The following is a 23855-nucleotide window of genomic DNA, read 5'->3' on the forward strand; positions in this document are numbered from 1 at the left end:
CCACACAGTCCCACCAAATTCTTCCACCTGGCGTGCTGTTGGGCAGACAACACCTTTGATCGGATGACATAACAGAGCACAATTCCTATTCACTTCAGCTTTGGCAATGGTGGATGGAAAGAAAACCTATGCAACCCTGGAGTCCTGGGTGCTTTGTGCTCAGGAAATGGCCAGTTGGTCCAATATTGCCTGAGTTCCCAGGGGCAGTGCCCAAGCTCCAATGGTTTAACTGCTTCGTCCATGACTTTCCTCCGTCAGAAGGGCAGAAATGGGGATGGTCTCTGGTGAGACCATTCACAGCTCCTTTTGCTATGATTCAGTGCGTGTCTGCAAGCAGTAAGACCTGTACAACATTCAAGGACAGTCTGAGAAGTGGCAGATAACATGGGTGCCGCCCAAGTGTCAGGCAATGATCATCCCGTGAAAATCAAGAATGATGTCTCTTGAATTGTGGACTCTAGCCACCAATACGTGGTCTTTGCTGCAGGGTTCTATCCAGTCAATTGTGGAGTAAAGACACAGAGGGGAAAGGCAGCATGGGGAGTATGCAATTCAGCATTAGAGCCAATAGAGTACCACAGCACAGAAACAGGCCCTTTGGCCCATCTAGCCCATGCTGACCTGATTTTCTGCCTAGTCCCATCTACCTGCAGCCGGACCATATCCCTCCAAACCCCTCCCATCCATGTACCAATCCAAACTTCTCCTAAATGTTACAATTGAACCTGCATCTACCACTTCTGCTGGCAGCTCATTCCACACTCTCACTACCCTCTGAGTGAAGAAGTTTCCCCTCAGATTCCCCTTATATATTCCACCTTTCACCCTGAACTTATTCCTCTAGTTCTAGTCTCACCCAACCTTAGGGGAAAAAGCCTGCATGCATTCACCCTATCCATACCCCTCATAATTTTGTTTACCTCTGTAAGATCTCCCCTCATTCTCCTGCTCTCCATGGAATAAAGACCTACCTATTCAACCTTATAACCCTATAACTCCTGACCTCAAGTCCCAGCAATATCCTTGTGAATTTTCTCTGCACTCTTTCAAGCTTATTGATATCTTTCCTGTGGGTTGGTGACTAGAACTGCACACAATAAGCTAAATTTGGCCTCACCAAAGCCTTGTAGAAATTCAACATAACATCCCAACTCCTGTGCTCAATGCCCTGATTTATGAAGGCCAAACTGTCAAAAGCTCTCTTTAAAATGCTATCTACCTGTGATGCCACTGTCAAGGTAATCCCAGGTCCCTCTGTCCTATCACACACCTCAGTGCCCTACCATTCACTGCATAAGTCCTACCCTGGTTTGTCCTCCCAAAGTGCAACACCTCAGACTTGTCTGCATTAAATTCCATCTGCCATTTCTCAGCCCACTTTCCTGGCTGGTCAAGATCACACTGTAAGCTTTGATAGCCTTCCTCGCTGTCCACTATGCCCCCAATCTTGGTGTCATCTGCAAATTTGCTGATCCAGTTTACCACATTATCATCTAAATCATCAATATAGATGATAAACAACAACGCACCCAACACCAATCACTGCGGCACACCACTAGTCACAGGCCTCTAGTAGGAGAGACAACCATCTACTACCACTCTCTGGCTTCTCCCACTAAGCCGATGTTGAATCCAATTGGCTACTTCATCCTGAATGCCAAGCGACTTAACCTTCTGGACCAGCCTTCCATGACCTTGACAAATTGAGTCCCAACTAAATCCAAACTCCAGACTTGAAATATCTTTAAGGAGAAAAATTGAAAAGGTTTTTTATAAGTTTCTTCTCCCCATTCACCTCAGGTGTAGCCCCAACAACTCTATACTGATCCTATTTAAACAGGAGAAAACATAATTCAGGGACAACTGAAAGTCCCAGTACTTAGAGATCTCTGGTGTATGGATGCCATAAACAGTTCTCCCTTCCCCAATTATGGTAAGTGCCCAGAAATCCTTTTAAAACAGTAGTTTTGTGTATTTATTTACATAATGCAACTGGCTGTTTAGACTGACATAAATTAACACAAGATTTCTGGGTTGCTTTATGACTAAGTTGTTCTCCAAATGTTGAATGCTACAGCCACATGTACGGAGTATAGAGAGGAGCATACTAAAAGGTGGATCAATTTGCTGCACACACACAAAAAATAAAACTGGAGAACTCACCTTATGACTGCTCCCATTCACTCACTGAGCAGATAACTTACAGCTGATCCCCATGGTCACCCGATCTGAGACATCACCCCCACCCCCACTCACCCCGCAGTTTAACAAGCTTCTATTGTCTCTTTCTGAGCTCTGACAAAGGGTCTTCGACCTGAAGCACTTACTCTGTTTCTCTTCCCACAGATGCAGACTGACCTGCTGAGTATTTCCAGCATTTTCTGCTTTTATTTTGGATTTCCAGCTTTTTTGCAGTTATTTTGATTTTCATTCACTGCAAATTACTATTGTTTAAAGAAGAGAGGGATAAAGTGAGCAATTACAGGCCACTTAGTTTAACAGTAGTGGGCAAATTATTGGAATCAGATCTATCTATTAGCCTTCATTTGGAAAGGAGAGAGTAATCCTATAAGAAAAGATATCTTTATTAGTCACATGTACATCAAAACACACAGTGAAATGTATCTTTTTTGCACTGAGTGTTCTGGGGCAGCCCACAACTGTCATCACGTTTCGGGCACCAACATAGCATGCCCACAACTTCCTAACCCATATGTCTTTGGAATGTGGGAGGAAACCAGAGCACCCGGAGGAAACCCACGCAGACACGGGGAGAATGCACAGACTCCTTACAGACAGTGGCCAGAATTGAACCCAGGTCTCTGGCGATGTAATAGCGTTACACTGACCACCACACTACCATACCTATCTGGATGCATCACGGCTTGGTATGGCAACTGCTCTGCCCGGGACCACAAGAAAGTGCAGAGAGTTGTGGACATAGCCCAGCACATCATGGAAACCAGCCTCCCCTCCAGAGACTCTGTTTATACCTCTCGTTGCCTTGGTGAAGCAGCCAGCATAATCAAAGACCCCTCTCCCATCAGGCAGAAGATACAAAAGCCTGAAAGCATGTACCGCCAGGCTCAAGGACAGCTTCTATCCCACAGTGATAAGACTATTGAACTGTTCCCTTATACAATGAGATGGACTCTTGACCTCAGAATCTGCCTTGTACCTTATTGTCTACCTGCAATGCACTTCTCTGTAGCTGTGATACTTTACTCTGTTCTGTTATTGTTTTACCTTGTACTACCTCAATGCTCTGTGTAATGAACTGATCTGTATGAACGGTATGCAAGACAAGTTTTTCAGTGTACCTGTGACAATAATAAACCAATACCAATACCAATCAGTGAGAGTTGGCATTGATTTGTTAATAGACAGATTAGTCTGATTGACTTAATTGTGTTTTTTTGAGGCAGTAACAAAGAGGGTCGATGAGGACACTGTATTTGACATGGTCTTCAACAAAGCTTTTGATGTGATCCCATATGCTGGCCTGGTCAATAAAGTAAAAGTCTATGTGATCCAAGGGAGAGGGGCAAATTGGATCCAGAATTTGTTGAATGGCAGGAAGCAAAGGATAATGGTCTACAGGTGCTTTCATGGCTAAAAGATTGTGACCAATACTTGGTCCCTGGTGCTTGGTAATATACTTGAACTTAAATATAGGGAGCACGATAAAGAAGTTTGAAGATTATATCAAAAATGGCTGTGTGGTTTACAGCAAGGAGGAAAACATGAGATTGCAAGAAGATAAGATAAAATATCTTTATTAATCACATGTACATCAAAACACACAGTGAAATGCATCTTTTGCATAGAGTGTTCTGGGGGCAGCCCGCAAGTGTCGCCACACTTCCAGCACCAACATAGCATGCCCAAAACTTCCTAACCCGTATGTCTTTGGAACGTGGGAGGAAACCGGAGCACTCAGAGGAAACTCGGGGAGAACGTACAACCTCCTTACAGACAGCGGCCGGAATTGAACCTGGGTTGCTGGCGCTGTAATAGCGTTACTCTGACTGCTATACTAACGTGCCTGCCCTATATCATATTCTAGCCAGCTGTGCAGAATGCAGATTGGGAAGCTGCAACAAGGCAAGGGTATATACAATAAATGGGAGAATATTGAGTGATGTGGAGCAGTGTACATACAAAAGTAGCAGTATGCTTTCCTTTGTAAGCCAAGGTGTAGAATATAAAAGCAGGGAGGCTATGCTAGAACCATCTACAAAACCAAGCTTGAGTACAGTCGACAGTTTTGGTCACCACATTAGAGCAAAGATGTGATTACACTGGGGATTTACAAGAATATTGCAGGAATGGATAATTGCAGCTACGAGTAAAGATAAGATAAGCTTCCGTGGGAGAGAAGAGGCTGAGGGGAGGTATGTAAAATGATAAGAAACCTAGGTAGATTATGTTTTTCTTGTGAATGTTGTGTATCTGATGCCATGTGCCTGTGACGCTGCAGCAAGTAAGTTTTTCATTGCACCTGTGCATACATGTACTTGTGATTTCTACTGATTTACTGTTGAAAGTATCCTGACCAATCGCAGTGGTATAGCAATTCAAATTTACAGGAGCTGCAGAGAGTAGTGGACTCTGGCCAATACACCATGGGCACATCTCTTCCCCAACATCAGAGTATCTACAGCAGGCGCTGCCTCAATAAGGCAATATCCATCATCAAAGAACCCAACCATCTGGGCCATGCCATCTTCTTGCAGCTACCATTTGGTAGGAGGTACAGAAGCCTGAAGTCCCACACCACCAGGTTCAAGAACAGCTACTTCCCTTCAACCATTCGGATCTTGAACCAACTGGTACAACCCTAATCACTACAGTTTAGCAACACTATGACAACTTTGATCACTTTGCACTAAAATGGACTGTTTTTTTGTTCTAATTGTGTTTTTTTCTTGTAAAAATTGTGTATAATTATTGTTTAATTTATGTTTTTCTTGTGAATGCTGCTCATACAATGCTATGTGCCTGTGATGTTGCTGCAAGTAAGTTTTTCATTGCACTTGTAGATACATGTACTTGTGCATATGACAATAAACTCAACTTTAACTCAATAGGAAGGATCTATTTTTATTATTAAAGTGGTCAAATCACAGGGAATTGATTTCAATTGGTAGAAGGATGAGAGGAGATAAGGAAGATGTGCATTACCCAGAGAACTAAAGAACACAAGAAAAGAGGAGCAGGAGTAGGCCACCATGGCCAATCAATGTGTATCCAATTAACCTTTCTGGTTAGCTATTGATCCAACTCACTTTTTCAAGGACTTCATGCAGTTACATAAAATCATACAAAATCCACAAAAGAGAAAAAGGCCATTCAGCCCAATTGGTCTTTGCCAACACCTGAGCTTCTCCCGCTCATCTTTAAGATATAAGATATCTTTATTAGTCACATGTACAGCGAAACACACAGTGAAATGCATCTTTGTGTAGAGTGTTCTGGGGGCAGCCCGCAAGTGTCGCCATGCTTCCGGCGCTGAGACAGAATTAACTTTTCAGATCAGTGACCTTCCATTGGCAATTCTTCTTTTCCTGTCTACTGCACAAACATCAGGAAATTAGGCTTGGCTATTTCGAATGGCATTGTGTTCCAAATGCAGCAGTCAGTTTTCCCTGAATTCAATATCAGATTTATCGGTGCCAATCTTGGATTTAAGGCACTTTGTTCTGATTTGCCCCACATTGAAACAGCTTGAGATTGTATCCAAATCTCTTAATCCACTTATCACTTGTTCTGTCAACCTTCCTGTGCTAACTTTCTCCATTCCCCCTCACCCACCATCTTTCCCGGAGGTTCCTTCCTGCGTTAAATCACCAAAGCAGCCTTTATCCAAAGATATTTTGCTGAAGGAAAACAGGAAAGTTCTTTGACTGCAGAGGCAGCACAAAGCTACACTCACAACAATGATTAGTATTGTGCTACTTTTGGCAGATCACTGGGAAATTTACAGGAACAAAGTCCCTGGCCAGGGCAACACGGTGGTGCAGCGGGTGCTGCTGAATATTCCAGTGAGCTGCTGTCTGTGTAGAGTTTGCACTTTCTCCCTGTAATCACATGGGTCTCCTTGGGTGCTGCAGTTTCCTCTTACCTCCCAAAGATGTGACGCAGGGTTTCGACTCGAAACGTCGACTATTCCTTCCCCCCCCACAGATGCTGCTCAACCCACTGACTTCCTCTGGCAGATTGTTTGTTGAACCAGAGGGGAGTTGTTCAACCTTCCATCAGAACCCCTTTCTGATGCAGAAACTGAAGCCGTCCAACTCAAATGGGATGAGAAGTTCAGCACCAACGGCTCCCAGCTCAGCGTTGTCCTGGAGGCTTCATTAATGTTCAGCCTTTTACGAGCTATCCTGAATGGCTGGAATACGCTGAACTGGATTTCTTGCCCACCTCCATGAGGAAATATCTCCATCTTTTGTAACAATGCCCTTCCCTGATTTTACCTTGCACGGCCAATGAAACACTCGTTCCTAACCAGGCCTGGAATCATTGGCACAAAAACCAATCTGTTGGAGGAACTCAGTGGGTCGAGCACCTGCAGTTTCTTGCGTCTCCAGCCCTACTGGTGCTGCTGTTCATTGGCCCTACTGTTCTGTTCACCAGCCTACCCAAATACCAATTTATCTGTGTTTCTATCATTGCAATTTATCCTTTTAACTATCTTTCTGGCTTTGTATCCCACAGGACAATTAAATGCAATGCCCCTTCACAACCACTGGTCTCTCTATCCTTGGCAGTCTTGCTCGTGTTTCTTGTGGTCTTCCGACCCTCAGAATCAAAGTCCTTTCAGCCCATCGTGGCCATGCTGCCTCAGACCCTTCTTTCCTTCACTCTGTGGTGGCAGCACCATCCTGCTCCTGGATTTCTGACACTGTTGCACATTCAGAACATTTTTAAGGCAAACTTTTGCCATCCTCCCATAATTCCCGCTGCCCCACAGCTGTTTATCTTAATCTCAGCCATTGCTGATGTGAGATGTTTTGCCTGGCACAAAATAAAAGAAGGTCTATTATATTTCCCATAAATGACAAATTTTTTCCAACTCAAATATACAACCAGTACTATGTCACTGGGCAAATAATTCTATCACCCACACAGACATTCCTAAATTGATTTTAAATATGTTCCATTCATACAAAGAAGTTGTGCATTGTCATTAACTTAATAACATTTTATAATTACATATTTATCTATTGGCTTTCTTTTGCAATTTCTGGTCATTTGTATTCAGGCTACCCCACACTCTGAACAATGTGTAAATAAAGGGCTGATTGTACTGACATAAAAAAATGGAAAGTGCTAGAAATGCATGCAAAACAACCTGATGGGTAATATTCCATAGAAGAGCAATGATTGATTTGACGAAGCTTCTTCCATGGGCCTGATAAGAACAGTTTTTTCCATGTCTGTTTCCACCTATCACTCTCCAGCCTCAGGCTCTAAACTCCCCCCACCCCCTCCCCCACCTAACTCCATCTACCCATCATCCCCCACCTCACCTGGTTCCACCTATCACCTACCAGCCTGATTGACCCCTCCCTTTCACCCTTCCCTCTCTTTATACTGGCTATTTCCCCTCTACACACTCTGTCCTGATGTCAACCATACCTTTGCCTCCACAGATGCTGATTGATCTATTGAGTTCATCCAGCAGTTTGCTTTTTAAATGAGAATATTGAAGAAAGGTTACCCTTTACAGGATATACATTTCCAAGCACCAATCTAGTTCAGCTACTCTTACCTCCTCTGAATCCAACTGGCTATGGGTTTGAGCATCCCATGCTCCCATGCTCAACACATTTTCTTTTCAACTCTTTTAGCCAACACACATCCCTCAATAAACACCATCAAATAAATGCACTTTGGGAGGTCAAATTCTGGTAGGATCTATAAAATAAATGGGACCTTAAGAGCGTTGATGTACAGAGAGAAACCTTGGGGTGCAAGTCCACAGCTCCCTGAAAGTCTCGACACAGGTGGGTAGGGTATTGAGAAAGGCATTTGGTAAGCTTGCCTGCAAAGAACAAGGCCTTGAGTATAAGAGTTGGGATGTCATGTTGCAGTCGTACAACTACTGGTTAGACCACACATAGATTATTGTGTACAGTTCTGGTAGCCATACTATAGGAAGGATGTGGTAGAAAGAGAAAGGATGTGTAGAAGAGATTTACCAGGATGCTGACTGGAATGGAGGACTTTAGTTATAAGGAGAGATTCGACAAGCTGGGTTTCCTCTCACTGGAACTTACGAGGCTGAGGGATGATTTATAGAGGTTTATAAAATTACAAGGGACTTAGATAGGATAGATAGTCAGAACTTTTTTCCCAGGGCAGGGGAGTCTAAAACTAGAGGGCACAGCTTTAAGGTGAGGCAGCAAAGATTTAAAGCAGGTCTGAGGGGAAAGTTTTCCACACAAGAGGGTGGTGAAACTCTGGAATGAGCTGCCAGAGGAGGAATTGGAGGCAGATATATTTCAATGTTTAAAAGGTTCTTGAATAAGAAAGGAGTAGAGGGATATGGGCCAAATGCAGGTAAAAGGGATTAGCAAAAACAAGGCATCACAGTCAGCATGGACAATATCAAAATCAGAATCAGAATCATATTTATTATCACTGACATATGTCGTGAAATTTGTTGTTTTGCGGCAGCAGTACAGTGCAAGACATAAAAAATTACTATAAGTTACAAAAATAAATAAATAGTGCAAAAAAGGAATAATGAGGTAGTGTTCATGGGTTCATGAACCATTCAGAAATCTGATGGCAGAGGGGAAGAAGCTGTTCCTGAAACATTAGGTGTGGGTCTTTAGGCTCCTGTACCTCCTCCCTGATGGTAGTAACTTGAGGAGGGCATGTCCCGGATGGTGAGTGTCCTTAATGATGGATGGCGCCTTCTTGAGGCACTGCCTCTTGAAGATGTCCTCAATGGTGGGGAGGGTTGTGCCCATGATGGAGCTGGCTGAGTCTACAGCCCTCTGCAGCCTCTTGCGATCCTGCGCATTGGAGCATCCGTACCAGGTGGTGATACAACCAGTCAGAATGATTTCCATCGTACACCTGTAGAAATTTGTAAGAGTCTTTGGTGACATACCAAATCCCCTCAAACTCCTAATGATGTAGAGCCACTGGATTGCCTTCTTCATGATTGTGTCAATGTGTTGTAATCACATCACAACACATAGAGTCCATTTGTGTGCTGTACCTTTCTTTGATTCTGTGAAATGGTCATTCATTCATTATAGGTAACCAATGAAAAGTTCATGGTTCAAAGCAGTAGGGCAGCTATGCACACTTCTGCTCAAACCTTCTGTGAATAGGCATATTCCCTTCCATCAACATGCTAGCATCCGTATTTCAGATAAAACAAAAGTCACTGCAATATTTTTTGAGTAAAGCCCCCATTATGGTTCAGCTTAGATGTAGAGTATTTATTGACCAGAAATTTGCATTGAGAAATAACATAATGTTCAGCATTCCACAGCTTTTAGATGTTCTTTTACCTGTGTTCAGTCTCCCTAACCATTCTCATTAACCTATCAACCAGATGGCTTCATCACCAGCTTATCGCAAAGGCAACCCTGGCCTCACCCTACCACAGATATTCCCTCTGTCCTTTCCATCCCTCCCCCAGCATCTTAAAAGCAACTGAAAAGCAACTTGTTTCCTTGCTTTTCCAGTTCTGACAAAAGATCTTGAACCTGTAATATTAACTCTTGTTTCTTTTCCCACAGACACTGTCTGACCTGCTGCGTGTTTCCAGCATTTGCTTGTATTATTTAAAGTTCATCCAAAATGGAAGAAATCTGAGAGCATCTTCTGGAAATACTGTGCAGTTAGATTTTGAAATCCAGATGTTGTTGTCATAATCCCCTGCACCCTTGCCCTCAGATTGTTGTGACCTTTTTCTGACATACTCAGTGGAAGTGAATGACTTATTTGCAAATTAATCTCACTATTGGATAATGCCTGAAGATATTCCATCCTGATGAATGAGGTGTACCAGTTTTTAATGGAATACTAAGCTGCAGCTAATGTTCATAAACCACTCTAGCCCTAAAAAAAGTTTAATACATGAGGATTACCAATTCATCAGATAAACCAGCATTGCCTCCATTAACTCTGTCTACATGCTGCCTCAGGAAAGCAGCCAACATGATCAAGGACCCCTCCCATCCCAGTCATTTTCCCTTCTCCCCTTCACATCAGGCAGAAGATACAGGAGCCTGAGAGCACGATCCATCAGACTTAAAGACAGCTTCTATCCCACTGTTATCAGACTCTTGAACGGACCTCTCATACGCTAACAATGAACTCTTGATCACTGAACCTCAGTACAAGTGACAATAATAAACCAATTCCAATTGGATGACATCACTGGACAACCCAAAGACTATGAGATCAGACAACATCCCAATTGCACTGCTGAAGGCCTGCGCTCCAGAACTACTTGTGCCTCAAGGTAAGTGGTTCCAGTTCACTAACAACACTGCGATCTACCTGACAATGTGGAAAATTGCCCAGGTATGTCCTATCAAGTGGCACTTATTCACCAATAACCTACTTACTGACGCCAGTAAATGAAAGTCAAAAAAGAACAACAGGTGTTGGAAATCTGAAATGAGAACAGAAAATGCTGGAACCACTCAGCATGAAGACCCTTCAATCTTCGACCTGAATTGTTAACTCTTTCCACAGATGCTTCCTGACCCACTGAATGTTTCCAGCATTTTCAGTTTTTATCACCGTTGCCCAGTTTGGGTTTTGCAAAGACCACTCAGAGCTCATCACTGCCTTGGTCCAAACATAGAGTCACAGAGCAATACAGCACGGATACAGGCCTTTCGGCCCAACCAGTCCATGCCGACCGTGGTGCCCACCCAGCTAGTCCCAATTTCCTGCATTCGGTCCATATCCCTCTAAGCCCCGCCCTTCCGTGTACCTATCCAAGTGCTTCTTAAATGATACTATTGTACCTGCCTCAACCACTTCCTCTGGCAGCTCTTTCCATCTACTCACCACCCTCTGCGTGAATAAGTTGCTCCTCAGGTCGCTTATAAATCTTTTCCCCCCTCACCCTAAACCTATGCCCCCTAGTTTTGGACTCACCCACCCTGGGGAAGAGACTGTTACCATCCACCTTATCTATGCCTCTCATAATTTTAAACATTTCTACAAGCTTGTCCCTCATTCTCCTACGTTCCAAGGAATATAGACCCAGCCTGGCCAATTTCCAATAACTCAGGCCCTCTAGTCCTGGCAACATCCTCATAAACCTTTTCTTCACTCTTTCCAGTTTAACCATACCTTTCCTATAACAAGGTGACCAAAACTGTACACAGTACTCCAAGTGCCGCCTCACCAATGACTTATACAGCTGCAACATAATGTCCCAACTCCTATACTCAGTGCCCTGACTGATGAAGGCCAGTATACTAAACGCCTTTTTCACCACCCTGTCTACCTATGTGCCGCTTTCAACGAACTATGCACTCGTACTCCTAGGTCCCTCTGTTCCATTACAGTCCCTAGTGCCCCACCATTCATAGTATGTCCTATGCTAGTTTGACTTTCCAAAATGCATCACCTCACACTTATCTGTATTGAAATCCATTTGCCACTCCTCTGCCCACTTCCCTAACTGATCAAGATCCCCTTGTGATCTACAATAACTGTCTTCACTATCAACAACACCTCCTAATTTCATGTCGTCCACAAACCTACTGATCAAGCCTTGTGCATTCACCTCCAAATCATTTATATAAATAAGAAATAACAAGCGTCCAAACACCAACCCCTGCAGCACACCACTCGTCACTGGCCTCCATTCCGAGAAACAGCCTTCAACCACCACTCCCTGCTTCTTACCTCCAAGCCAACTTTGAATCCACCTAACTAGCTCTCCCTGGGTTCCATGGGACCTAACATTCCAGACCAGCCTACCATGTGGGACCTTGTTGAAGGCCTTGCTAAAGTCCAAATAGACAACATCCGCTACCCTACCCTCATCTACCCTGTTTGGTTACCTCTTCAAAAAACTCTAAAAGGTTCATCAAGCATGACTTTCCATGCACCTTTAGCTGAATCCCAGAGGAGGGGTGAGAGTGACTGCCTTTGACATCAGGGCAGCATTTGACTGCATATGGTATCAAGGCACTCAAATCAATGGACATCGAAGGGAAAACACTTGAATGGCTGGAAGCATACCTCGGACAAAGGAAAATGGTTGTAGTTGTCAAGGTCAATCATCCTCGCTGCACTAAAACACCACGGACAATGACAAGGTAAAGATTAAACTGAAATTAAAGAAGCCACATAATACATACATAAACATTAAAGAGAGTTAAACAAGACCACAACAATTTTAGAAAAGTAGTAAAACAAAATTGAGGGAAACAAAGAGTTTAATTTTAAAAAAGAGAGTAAATTAAGATGAATTTAAAGATCAGTAAAGAACAAATTCAAAAGTGTTCTGAAGACACATAATAAAATAAAAATTAGGGAAAGATTTAAAAGGGACCTGAGGGGCAAACTTTTCCACACAGAGGGTGGTGGGCATATGGAACAAGCTGCCAGAGGAAGTGGCAGAGGCACGTACAATTACAATTACAATGATAAAATAAGATTTCTTTATTAGTCACATGTACATCGAAACACATAGTGAAATGCATCTTTTGCATAGAGTGTTCTGGGGGCAGCCCATAAGTGTTGCCACGCTTCCGGCACCAACGTAACATGCCCACAGTTCCTAACCCATACGTCTTTGGAATGTGGGAGGAAACCGGAGCACCCGGAGGAAACCCACGCAGACACAGGGAGAACGTACAAACTCCTCACAGACAGCAGCCGGAATTGAACCTGGGTCGCTGGCGCTGTAATAGTGTTACGCTAACTGCTACACTACCGTGCCACCCAATGCTTAAAAGACATTTTGTCAGGAACATGGATAGGAAAGAGTTAAAGGGAGACACAAGAGTCTGCAGATGCTGGAATCTGAAGTAACAAACAAGATGCTGGAGGAACCTGCTAAGTTCCTCCAGCATCTTGTTTGTTGCTCAAAGTTTAAAGGGACATGGGTCAAATGCAGGCAAATGGGACAAGCTCAGCATGGACGAGTTCGGCTGAAGGGCCTGTTGTGAGGCTGCATTATATAAACTCATAGGTCAAGACAACAAGCTGTCACCAAATTGAATAGCTACTACTTCTGTATTTATCAGAGAAGCTAACAAGGTTAATATATTATTAAAAGAAGTGATAAAAAAGATATAAATGCATGCATTATTTATTACGGATTTCCTTCTTGAACTGGCTGGGGGTGTCCAAAACCATAATTATAAAAGAGTCATTAATAATTAATCCTGGTGAGAATAAGCAATGTTGGTAGGATGTGGAACTTGCAATCACGTGGTCTAGTTGAAGCGATTAGGTAGATGAACATTAAGGAGGAAGGAATGGACACACGTCTTGTTAGATTGTAGGAGCAGGTTTATGTGGAACATAAATACTGGTTTAGATGTCAGTACCCATTTCTCAGCTGTTATTCTATATAAAAGTTAAAAATAAACATTTGCTGTGAGAAGTGGAGAAGCTAGTGAGTAGGAAATTCCTCAATGATTTTATTCAGCTGCCTTTGATATTCCGAGAATTAAAGATTTCAGCTAAATAAAAGAAACTGGAGAACCTGGAATTGTTCTTTTTGGAGCAAATGATAGCAGGTTCTCCTTGTATCCATGATACAAGGTCACGTTCAGGTCAAAGCAAGTTGTTCCGATTGGTAGATAGTTCAACCACTAATGAACACAAATTGCAACTTTTGGACAAAAGATACAAGGGTAATGTAAAGAATAACCACTCATGAAAGGTTTATAGAGTCACAGAGCAATACAACACCGATGCAACAAGTCCATACCGACCAAAATGAGCTGGAGCTCAGGTTGTGGAAGCAGAATCAACATCTCCAGAAGGGAAGTAGACAGATCCTTAAGGAGAGATAACGTGTAAGGCTGTGGGGAAAGAGTGGAGCAATGGGACTGCTGTACTAAGAACTAGCATGAGCCAGGTGCTGTAATAAGTTTATGATTATATTATATTCCAAAATGTGCTCTTCACAGCAAACTACTGGAAATGTCGTCAAGCCTCACACAATACGTTATTCTGATATCCTTAAGCAAGACGCTGTTTGTTTCCTTGAAGCTCACACCTACACTGTAACAGAAACTATCAATCTGGGGAACCTGCTATCAGTCAACTAAACGTGGCATCTAGAGCAAAAAAAAAGCAACTGACATGGATTATTTAAAAAATAAACGTCCAGTGGCTCATGAAACGGGCCAATTTTAATCTTCAGTTAACCCATACCGCTCTTAATGGATATGGATGCATATAAAAATATAATTTGCCCTATGACTGCGAAGTTTAATTAATGTCAACGCTCATTTCAGAAATTATTGCGCACAGGGTTTGATCCTCGCGTAATAACGTCTAGGTTTTAGCACTGGCGTGACTTCCATCACTTTGGACACCCGGCCCCTCCCAAACATAATTCAGCCACGGCAATAAAGGTAAATGCTCCCCGATACCAAGCCCAACCCCAAACTTCGATCGATGTGTAAGCCGATATCCTTCGTCCATCAACCTAATCCTCAACACAAACCAGAGGTCTCCTTTCAACCAGAATTAGGAAGCCGTTACCTGGCGTGACCTCCTGTTTAACATCAGGAGGGAGCTCTAGGAGATTAGCACACAGGGAGGAGAACGACTGCACCGATATATATATATACACACACACACAAAAGAAAAGGTTAGTTAGATTCACATCATGGTTTTATTTTAAATATAATAAAAGTACAGATGGTGCAGTGCAGTGAAGCTCTGCCTTCTAGAGTGGGGGCAAGTTGAGAGCCCCTTTAAATCAGATCACGTACACAACCCGCTTACATCACCAAGGCCACAGAGGCAAACTCACATCGCGCCCAGATGATAACCACATTAGCGTTTACCTGCTTCGTGCAGCGTTGTTTTTGCAGCTAATTTTAAACAACATTTCAAATGCACCCCCTGAACAGGTATAAATAAAAAAGGTCTGCAATTTGCAATCCATGCAACTGATCCGATATTCTCAGAAGCAAAGAATCCGCGTCTATTTCACACCCTTAAAATATTCCCCACCTGTCACGGCGTTGCAATCAGTTTAACTGCTAAACTTGGGACCAACTTAAACCTTCCAGACGTACCAAAGGCATAAGGGCGAATGTTATTAAAACGGCCTTTTGTTTGTCACCGGGAGGTGTAAAGGAGGAGGAAGGACTCACCGTTGAGGTACATCCTGTGGGGAGGGCAAAGTTGTTTGCTTGCGATCAGGTCAAGAATCTCTCAACGAAAACCCCTCCCGAGAAGGGAGGGGAGAGAGCAGGAGGGGAGGAAGGAGCTTTTTTTCTCTCTCTCTCTGCGGGTTCCTCTGGCTGTGCTGCTGGTGGCGAATTGACAAGTGTGGACATTCACATGGTAGCAACCTCAGCCCTGCCTCCAGCCTTGCGCCAGCCTATCAGCTCCTCCAAGCCGTCATCCCTCGGTGGCAAACGAGCTCCGCACCTTCGCTCAGCGGCCGCCACCACAGCGCAATGCTGATTTAACAGTCACAACCTGTCCCTGGTACATCCCCGAGCCCGCAAAGCGAGCTCAGCCACGCACAGTCGGTGTTGTAGCGATCTACTTTGACCCTAGGCTGGTCGATGGTAACAAAACAAAACGCCCTCTCGTAATGTCTATGAAAAATTCAAACCATTTGTCAGTCCCTGCCTTAGTCCAAGTCCAGCTTGCTGTCTCTAACTTGCACTGCCCTTCAGAGACATGAACTGTTAACCTTATCGTTGTCCTTACAGGCTGCCATGATGTGTAAAAGGAGGGTGAAAAGAAAGTGTGATATGCCACAAAGTGGGAACGGTCTCCACCCTGGCGACTCAAGCCCGGTGCAGCAATGCAAGTTGAATAAGGAATTTCAAAAAAGTGTGCAAATCCAACATGCAGCACACCAGTCACTCAGAGACCTGGGCATGTGGAGAAGGGCATGTTGTGTTCAGTTCTGGTCGCCTCATTATAGGAAGGATGTGGAAGCTTTTAGAGAGGGTGCAGAGGAGATTTACCAGGATGTTGCCTGGATTGGAGAGCATGTTTTATGAGGATAGGTTGAGCAAGCTAGGGCTTCTCTTTGGAGAGGAGGAGGATGAGAGGTGACTTGATAGAGGTGTACAAAATGATGAGAGGCATAGATCGAGTGGACAGTCAGAGACTTTTTCCCAGGGCAACAATGGCTAACACAAGGGGACATAATTTTAAAGTGATTGGAGGAAGGTATAAGGGGGATGTCAGGGGTAAGGTTTTTACACAGAGAGTGGTGGGTGTGTGGAACGCACTGCCAGCAGAGGTTGTGGGGGCAGATACATTAGGGACATTTAAGATGCTCTTAGATAGACACATGAATGATAGAGAAATAGGGGGCTATGTGGGAGGGAAGGGTTAGATAGATCTTAGAGCAGGATAAAATGTCGGGACAACATTGTGGGCTGAAGGGCCTGTACTGTGCTGTAGTGTTCTATGTTCTATGTTAAGGTAAAGATTGCTGGATCTGCCAAAGCACAGGGAGAGCCAGAAAGGCAGGTGTTCAGTGTTGGGAATAGGCACCAGGTCAAAGATATAGCCAACACAATCACTCCGGGTGAAAGAAGAGGGGGGAAAAAGAACAAGGGGACCAAGTCATTTGCAAATCCTTCCATCGTCCCTCCCTATCTCCCACAAATGTCTCGCCCCCCCCCCCCCTCTAATTTTGGCCTCTGGTTTTAATTGCTCTGCTACTGATGCAGCTTTTAGCTGCCCAGGTGCCAATCTCTGAAATTCCCACCCCGGTTCTTGCCCTCTTTCTGTAGGACTCTCTGCAACAACTACTCCTGAGCAACACACAGAGGTGCTGGAGGGACTCAGCGGGTCAGGCAGCATCTATGGAGGGAAATGCACAGTCAGCATTTCGTGTTCTGAATTCTGAAACTGTGCCCTCTAGTCATAGATTCTGCAGCCAGGGAAACTTTCTCCCTGCATCTAGTTTGTCAAGTTTCATTGGGATCTCCTCTTATCCTTCTGGACACTAAAGAATGCAGTCCCAGTCTACTCAATCCCTCCTCGTACAGCAAACCCTGCATCCTTGGTACCTGTCCAGTGAATCTTCACTGTATGCTCTCTATGGCAAGTAAATCAGTTTATTGCCATATACATCAGGATGCAATGAAATTCCTTGTTTGCATGAAGTACACTGAGTAAACAGTACATCCTTTCTTTGGTTAGAAGACCAGAACTACAGACAATACTTCACTTGAAAGGCATCTACTTTCAGTCCCTAGAAAAGTGTAACTAATTTGAAATGGTAATGTAACTATTACAGGCTGGTTCGGGATTTACCCTCACTATTTCTTCACAAAGATCTTCATTTCTTTCGTGTAATTATGAACAGCATTTTTGTTTCACCACATTCCTGCTACGTCTTTGTGTATTGCTCTAGATTTCCAAAATCTGCAGTCTCTTGTGTCTCCATTTAGCTTCTCTTAAACCTGGTCCGCCTTTCACTGCTCCTCCTGTGGCTGTATGTCAAATTTCCATTTAATTCTATTCCTGGGAGGCACCTTGGGATATTTGACAACCCTGAAGGTGCCATATAAAGGTAATGTTTGTTTGGCTGACGGGGACTGCCTGCAGACTTCCTGCCAATAGTGATGTGTTCATCATGTGCAATTTTGGTTGCCCCATTACAGGAAGGATGTGGAGACTTTGGCAAGGGTGCAGAAGAGGTTCACCAGGATGCTGCATGGATTAGAGAGTATTAGTTATAAGGAGAGCTTGGACAAATTTGGGTTATTTTCTCTGGAGTGTCAGAGGCTGAGGGAAGTCCTGATTGAAGTTTATAAAATTATGAAAGGCATAGATAGGGTAGACAGTCAGAATCTTTTTCCCAGGGGTAGAAATATCAAATAGTAGAGGACATGCATTTATGGTATGAGCGGGAAAGTTTAAAGGAGATGTGCGGGGCAAGTTTTTTACACAGAGAGTGGTGGGTGCCTAGAACGGGCTGCCGGGGTAGTGGTAAAAGCAGATACAATAGTATCATTTAAAAGGCTGTAAGATAGACACATGAATATACAGGGAATGGAGGGATATGATCATGTGCAGGCAGAAGAGATTTAGTTTAATCTGGAATCATGTTCAGCACAGACATCATGGGCTGAAGGGCCTGTTACTGTGCTGTACTGTTCTATGTTCTATGCTTTCATGTGCCCTGCTCTAACATTAATAAAATTAGAAGTGTTTAAGAAGGTAGGAAGATCTACACTCTCACACAGAATAGAAGCAGAACAGGTCAAATCAAAGGAACTTTGGGGTGGTGCAGATTGTAGATTACAACTCCAGAGACCTCGGCTCAATCCTGACTTCTGGTGCTGTCTGTGTGGAGTTTGCACATTCTCCCAGTAACCACATGCATTTCTCCCAGGTGTTGTTTCCTCCCACATCCCAAAAACGTCCACATTGGTTGGTTAGTAGGCCACTGAAAATTGCTCCTAGTGTGTACGCGAGTGGTAGAATCTGGGGGAGTTGATGGGAATGTGGGGAGAATAAAATGAGATTAGTGCAGGATTAGCGTAAATGGGTGCATGATGGTCAGTATGAACTCACTGGGCCAAAGGGCCTGTTTTTGTGCTGCATGACTCTATATAATGGCTGCAATTGGCCGGAGCGTTTTTATGAAGCAGTGGCTCTTAGATCATGTCCTTTTGTTTGGAAGTCTTTCTCAATCCTTCAGCCCAAAATTATTTTGCAGCGTAGCTTTAGGTTTGAAACCTGATAAGGGGGTTGGAGGTTGGAGGTGCAGTTGGGGGGAGGAGGGGGAGGGGGACTGGGTTTTCATCTGGGATCTCAGCAAATGGTGTAGCTCACTGTTTATCTCCTGAACTAATAGGATTTAAGGTCTGAGAAAGGAAAACATGACTGAGGGTGATTTTGAGTTAAGTCAGGAACAGAAAGAGAAAGGAAGGACAAAAATGACTGGAATACCAAACAGTGAAAAATGACAGAAACAAAATGAAAAAGATTTAACTTCCTTAATATCTCTAGGAACAATTTACTATTTAAATGGATGAGAGTCCAAGGTTTAAATTGTTCCCTTTCTGGGCTAGAGAGATTGGCAATGCGTTAATAGTTAGTGCATTGTTGCTACTAATTACTAGGCCCAGCTTTCTGTTGTGCATTTACTGGGCAATTAATGTCCCAACTCAGCAAATTCTTAAAACTATTGGGAAGCAAACAGCAGAATGACACAATCAACCAAATAGAGAGATTCACAACTCCTGGCAGATCTCTTACTGCACTGAATTTGCTGGTTGATTCCACAGTAATAATGGATTGCATGGTTAAAGTGACATTATTCTTACAGTAAGATACAGCCCCAACTGTTTAGGACTAACAATAGCACAACTACAGTAAATTTAATAATAAATAATGAGCCTGAACTAGTCAACAATTTGATAGTAAGAGGACATCTTTCAAACCATGATTGGGCTGGTTTTAAGTTCGAACGAGAGGAAATGAAGCAGTGAAGAAATTAAACTTCAATAAGAATAACAGTGAAAAGTGAAATATAAATTGGCCACAGTAATCTAGTTTGAACTGTTAGCAGGCAAGTCTGCTGGTTTCAGTATTCAGGGAAGTACTTCACAAAAAATTTTTCTAAATCCCATAAGCTCTATGCATGTAGTGAGGCAACGGTGGTCAACAAAACCAAGAGATGGTATAAAGCCAGAAGAACAGTCTGACATCAGTACAAAGCAACAGATTGGAAGGGTAATAAAAAGCAACAAGGGATACAAAGGAAGTATTAAGAGCTTCCAAAAGGGAAAACAGAAAACCTTGCAGGGGATAACAAAGCTGAGTGAGTGAGCACTGGGACAAATCCGAGCTGATCAGAGTTAGCATGGATTGTGAAGAGTAAGTCATGCCTGGCTAACCAGTTGAATATTTTTGAAGAGGTCGCTGGTATTGGTGACTAGGTAGTTTCTATGAATGTTACATATAAAATGTGAGACTTCTAGAAGCTACTCAATAAAGATGAGATTATGAATGAAATGAATCAAAAACAACCTAATGAGATGGGTTTCTTCTTTTGTTCACCAGAGTTGCCTCACCAAACAATGGAACCTTTTACCTTTTAAGGGTCTTCAGTGGTTTTGTATTACACCTAATATCACTTTAAGTGCCCTGTTTACTGCAACTTTACCTGTTAGTTATTCAGCCAGTTTGCTGTGGTCAGTTTATGCCATATTCTTTCAAGGAGACGGTAAGATAAATTTCTTTATTAGTCGCATGTACATCAAAACACACAGTGAAATGCATCTTTGCGTAGAGTGTTCTGGGGGCAGCCCGCAAGTGTCACCACGCTTCCAGTGCCAACATAGCATGCCCACAACCCGTATGTCTTTAGGAGGAAACCAAAGCACCAGGAGGAAACCCACGCAGTCACAGGGAGAACTCCTTACAGACAGTGGCCGGAATTGAACCTGGGTTGCTCACGCTGTAATAGCATTACGCTAGCCACTACACTACCATGTGGTTGATTGAGTGGTGGGTAAGAAATAACCTGATTTATCCATTGTTATTTCAAAGGTTGTAATAAGGTGTCCCCTGGAAATCAGAAGCAGCAACATGGTTTAGATGAAGGTTTGGAGATCTGCATATCTAAGTTTGCAGCAGATACTGAGTTGGAAGGGACGGTGCCAAAGATGTAGATAGAGGCAGCTGTGATGAAGGGTTGCAGACCTGAAACATTGACTGTTACTCTCTCCACAGGTGCTGCCTGGCCTGCTGAGCTTTTCATGCATTTTCTGCTTTTATTTCAGATTTCCAGCATCTGCAATTTTTTTTTGATTTTCATTTACTGAGGTAGTCAATGTGCAAATGTAATTCAGCATGGGAATGAGCTCATGCTCTTTTGATCCAAGAAAGACAAGTCAGAAGAGTTGTAGAGAAGCAAATCATTATAAGATGATCTACAGGTTCAAAGCCAATCAAAAACGCAAATGGAATGTTGGTCTTTATCTCCAAGGAACTGCAGTTCAACAAGAGGATTGCAAGCTTCAGTTTTGCTGTGCCTTAATTGGACTGCATCAGAATATTGTGTTCTGGGACCACTCCTTATACAGGAAATCAAGGTTTTAATGAATATCATAAAAAAAGGGGGTTGGATAAACGTGACCTGTATTCCCTTCTACATAGAATACCAAGGGATAATCTGATCAATGTACAATGATAAAAATGTGTTTATTGGAGATTGAACCTATATCCTCCAGTGGAAGAATTCAGAACAAGGGAACTAATCTTAAAATTAAAACTGGCCTATTCAGGAATGAAATCAGGAAGCACATCTTCACACAAAGAACATTAGAAATTTAGAACTGTCTTCTGCAGAAGGCTATGGATTGGACAGTTGAAACTTTCAAGACTGAAATGGGTAGACTGAGTTAGGTAAAGGGTCGGGCACATGGAGCAAAGTTGGGGAAATGGGATTGCAATGCAGAGTGGCCAAGATGAGCCTGTCACTACGGAGCCAATGCCAGCTCCACAGTATTGTCTTATTTCCACTCATTCTGCAGTCTCAAGCCACATACTGAATCATTCACTCACAGCAAAAACATAAACATGGTTAAAAGCATCAAGTGGCTTCAATTGTTAGACCACAGGACGCAGCCAAGCAGCAGTAATCCCTCTGCTCTTTGCTTCCATTTCTTTTCCTCTTATTTTCTCCTCTGCCTCTACAGTGTCTCTAAGTGAATAAATATTACAAGCAGCAGATTCATTCACTGACCCCTGCTACAGATTTAATCGGTTGAGAGAAACTGCCAGTTTATTTTTTTTGATGAAGGTCAGCTCTGATGAATGTTCTCTATACCACACAACATGACCTTTAGTCTTGACAGATGCTACACAACATGCTGTGCAGTTCCGCCATTTACTGAATTTTATCATTATTGTTCTTCAGTTATTGTTTGGATATGCTGAACAATTACATACTTAATTTATGAGGGCAGGCCAGATGTTTGGGGAGATTTGTTACCGGAATGGGTCAGTAACACTGTAGGAAAAGCTCCCTTGTGAAACCATTTCTGTTATAAGACAATCTGAGGAAGGTTCCTGCACTGTTGTGACAGCTCATTTCACATGGAACTGTCTATTTTCAAATGAGCAGTCTGTTTATCACAAGCCCATTCACATGGTATGTAGTAGCAGCCGTTCTCATTGACATATAGATGTGATCTCCACAGTCACAGGAAACTAAACTGTGAGGCTGCAATTTCAGATACAGATAACATAACTTACTAGAGCTTACGTTTTGTTTGTGCATGGTCCCAGCAGTTTGCCTCTGCCCAGGTGGTCAGCTCCATTATCGTGCTTATTTTTTTATATTTGTGTCATTGTGGAGAGTGTAGAAGATTGCCAAAGTATGGCAATCTTCTACACTCTATGGTTCTATGGTTTTATAAGGTGGGATAGAGATCAGCTGCAGATATACGTGTAGAAATGGCAGATGGAGTTTAATCCAGCCAAGTGTGAGGTGTTGCACTTTGGGAGATCAAATGTAAAGGGAAAGTACACAGTTAATAGCAGAACCCTTAACAGCGTTGATGTATCCTTTTCCCAGGGTCGAAACGTCTAATACCAGAGGACATGCATTTACAGTGAGAGAGGGTATATTCAAAGGAGATGTGCAGAGCAAGTTTTTTTTTTACGCAGAGAGGTGGGTGCCTGGAACGCGCTGCCAGGGGTGGTAGTGGAGGCAAATATGATAGAGGCGTTTACGAGGCTCTTAGATAGGTGCATGAACATGCAGAGAAAGGACGGATATGGACCATGTGCAGGCAGAAGGGATTAGTGTAACTAGGCATCATTAGCTTAATTAGCTCGGCACAACATTGTGGGCTGAAGGGTCTGTTCCTGTGTTGTACTGTCCTGTGTTCTATGTTCTATGTACTTTGCATCCAGCGGTCACATCCCAGAGTTTTCTCCACCCAAAGCCCTCTCTCCTCCCCCTACTCTTTCTCCCCACCCACTGCATCTTATACAAATGGCTATTATCCCGGAACATGGGCGCTACTGCCCGTGAGGACTGTTTCAGGTGGTCATCCTGTTTTTATTTTGTGATCTTACAAAATTTTTAGAGACAGGATGTGCAAGACATTCAACATGGGAAATTGCAATTGTTTCTCCCATCGCTCTGCTCAGAGCCACACACACAAGCACTTTAATGGCTTCAGGATTATTAATGCTACCTGATTTACCTCTTGGGTCAGGCAGCATCTGTGGAGGGAAATTTTCCAGTCCTGATGAAGGGTCTCAACCCAAAATGTCAACTGTCCATTTCCCTCCACAGATGCTGCCTGATCTGCCGAGTTCCTCCAGCCTTTTGTATTTTGCTCCAGATTCCAGCATCTACAGTCTCTTGTGTCTCTGATTTACCTCTCCCTTACTTAAGGAGGAGAGATTCTGGACTCAACTCGGCACAGACCAAGGAATTGAACCAGATTGCTTCCTTGTCCACATCGGCAGTTCTATTTGAGTCAGTGCATTTCCCAGCTGAGCTGTCAGTGAAATTCTGTTTACACTTCATGTATGACCAGTGGGAGGTAAAGATATGTGAAGCAGAACTACTTCCACACAGGGATGGAGGAAGACCCCACGATATTGATGTCAGTAACCCAGCAAAGATGCAGCTGGTGAAGAAGACTAGGCCTACA

At 43.3% G+C, this 23855-nt stretch overlaps 1 protein-coding gene across 4 annotated transcripts in view; it reads right to left on the reverse strand.

Annotated features, from left to right (window-relative positions):
• Positions 1-23855, reverse strand: part of LOC127567449 (leucine zipper putative tumor suppressor 3) — a 340413-nt gene that overhangs the window by 179111 nt on the left and 137447 nt on the right. For 2 of the 4 annotated variants that reach the window (XM_052010360.1, XM_052010358.1), the window contains exon 1: positions 15345-15569. The exons of 1 other annotated variant lie outside the window; for it this stretch is intronic. The gene's annotated coding sequence lies outside the window, so the exon portion shown is untranslated. Of the gene's footprint in view, positions 1-15344; positions 15571-23855 lie in introns of those variants that run through there. One more of the 4 variants, XM_052010362.1, reaches the window with a different exon arrangement.

Source organism: Pristis pectinata, chromosome 2 (genome assembly GCF_009764475.1).
Source record: "Pristis pectinata isolate sPriPec2 chromosome 2, sPriPec2.1.pri, whole genome shotgun sequence".
NCBI lineage: Eukaryota > Metazoa > Chordata > Chondrichthyes > Rhinopristiformes > Pristidae > Pristis > Pristis pectinata.